This window comes from Penaeus vannamei, chromosome 26 (genome assembly GCF_042767895.1).
Source record: "Penaeus vannamei isolate JL-2024 chromosome 26, ASM4276789v1, whole genome shotgun sequence".
Classification (NCBI taxonomy): Eukaryota; Metazoa; Arthropoda; class Malacostraca; order Decapoda; family Penaeidae; genus Penaeus; species Penaeus vannamei.
This window is the reverse complement of record NC_091574.1, coordinates 22,702,579-22,705,457: the sequence shown is the minus strand read 5'-3', so window position 1 is coordinate 22,705,457 and position 2,879 is coordinate 22,702,579.

Here is a 2,879-nt window from a genome sequence, read left to right as displayed (position 1 = left end):
ACTCTCCCCCCTTTTTTATTTTCCTTATTCCCTTAACTCTCCCATTTTCTTTCCATATCTTTCTCGTCATTGCAGTACCACGTATCTTTTTCTCTCATTAATCTTCCCCTTTGCTATTACATATTCCTTTTTATTATCCTTATTTAATCTCTGTTCTTACTCCTTTACGTCTCATCTTCCCCTCAGTAAAATGTTTCTCTTTCATCTCCTGAACCTCAATAGCCCATGCCCCTACCCCACTCCCCTCTACAACCCATGCCCTGGTCTCCATTCCTCTTTTAATCTCTATCCACTCCCTTCTTTACAACCCATGCCCCTATCCACTCTTCTCTTTACAACCCACTCCTCTCCCATCCATCTCTTCATCAGCCCTTCACTTCTCACCCCATTGCACCTTCATTCGATCCCCTTGCACCTTCACCTTCCCTTCCTGGCCCCTTCACCTTCCCTTCCTGGCCCCTTCACCTTCCCTTCCTGGCCCATACAGCCTCCCCCCTTGCTCATACAGCCTCCTCCTCGCCCTTTCCTCACCTCCTTGCCCCTACAGCCTCTCCCCTGGCCCCTTCACCTTCCCTTCCCTGCCCCTTTATCTGCCCCTTGTCCCTACAGCCTCCTGCCTCCTTCAGCCTCCCCTCGCCCCTTTTTCTCACCCCTTGCCCCTACAGCTCTCCCCTTGCCCCTACAGCCTCCCCCTGCCCTTCCTCACCCCCTTGCCCCTTCAGCCTCCCCCATCGCCCCTTCCTCACCCCTCTGCGCCTTCCTCACCCCCTGCCCCTACATCCTCCCCCTGGCCCCTTCAGCCTCCCCCATCGCCCCCTTCCTCACTCCCTCTGCGCCTTCATCTGCCCCCTCTGCGCCTTCGTCTTAATCTCTCTTACCTCCTCCTCTCCCGACGGCGCATCATCTCCTCCGGCCTCTCCCTCTGTGTGGAAGCGCCGCCCATGTCCTTTCATCCTGTTTTTTAATTCTAGTCGTCTCTTTCTCTCTGTTTTTCTCCCCGTCTCTGTTTGTGTCTGATTCTGTTGGTCTGTGTGTGTGTGTGTGTGTTTGTTTTTCTGTTTTTCGCTGGTTTTTTTCCGTCTTTCTTTAACTTTCTCTTTCTCTCTTTCTCTTTCTCTCTCTCTTCTCTCTTTTTGCTTTACCCCCTCTCTCTCTCTCTCTCTCTCTCTCTCTCTCTCTCTCTCTCTCTCTCTCATTAACTCTCTTTATTTAACTCTCCTCACTCTTTCTCTCACTCTCTCTCTCTCTCTCCTCCCTCCTCCCTTCCTCTTCCTCCTCATCCTCATCCTCTTCCTCCTCTCACCCGGGTTCATCTCCGCCCTTCGTTTCCCCTCTCTCATTGCAACTTTATGTATCTCGACCAATTTCCTTTTTTTCGTCCCCTCCCTCTCTCCCTCTTATCCCCTCCCTCTCTCTCTCTCCTTCTTTCCCCTTCCTTTATCCATTGATCGATCACGTTCATGATCCCTCTCTCCCCTCTCTCCCCTCTCGCCCCTCTTTCCCCCTCCTCCTCTTTCTCTCATGTTCCTCCACCTCCCCTTGGCTTCCCCTTTTATCTCTTTTGTTATCCTGTTCCCCTTCTATTTATTTCATTATTATTTTGTTTACGCTTTTCGTTTTGCGTGGGTTCGAACATGTTTTAAACAGGTTCTGGTACGTTCAAAATGCTTCCTTTAAGTCTCATGTATCATTTATTGTACCTTTATTTGTTATGCATTATCATTATTGTTAACATTACCGTTTTTTTGTTATTGATGTTGTTGTTATCATAAGAATGATTATCAACATTATCATTAGTATCAGCATCTGAATATTACCACTGATATTAGTAATGATAATGATGTTAACAAGGATGATATTATTATTACTACTACAATTATAGTTATTATCGTGTTTACTATTTTTATCACATCAACTATTACTATCATTATTATCATTAGTAGCAGCAGTAGTAGTAGTAGTAGTAATAGCACTATCATTATTAGTGTAACATCGATAATGATGATGATAATAATAATAATAATGATAACTACAAAAATAATGATGATGATAAAAATTACATTAATAATGATGATGATAATGATGATTACAATATTGATAACAAAAAAATTGATATGATAATCATTCTGATAATGATAATAATGACAATAATGATGTTAATGATAGCAATAATGATAATGATAATGTTATTAATAATAATGATAATTATCATAGTAATAACAATGATTATGATAATAACAATGATAATAAGGATAATAATCATCATAATGATAACAATGGCAATGATAATAATAATGATAACAATAATAATGATAATAATAATAATTATTATTATAACAATAATAATAATAATGATGATGATGAGGATAATAGTAATAATGATAATAGTAATGATAATAGCAACAATAATAATAATAGTGATAATGATAATGATAATAATAATAATAATGATAATTATAATAATAATATAAAATAATGCTAATAATAATAATAATGCTAATAATAATAATAATAATAATAATAATAATAATAATAATAATAATAATAATAATAATAATAATAATAATAATAATAATAATGATAATAATAATAATGATAATAATGATAATGATGATATTGATAATGATAATGATAATAATGATAATGATAATAACAATAATTGATAATGATAATAATGATAGTAATAATAATAATAATAATAATAATAATATTAATAATAATGGCAATAATAATGATCATAATAATGATAATAATAATAATGATAGTAATAATAATAATGATGATAATGTTCACAATAAAATAATGATAATAATAATAATAATGATAATAATAATGATAATAATAATAATAATAATGGATATAATACCATTAATAGTAAT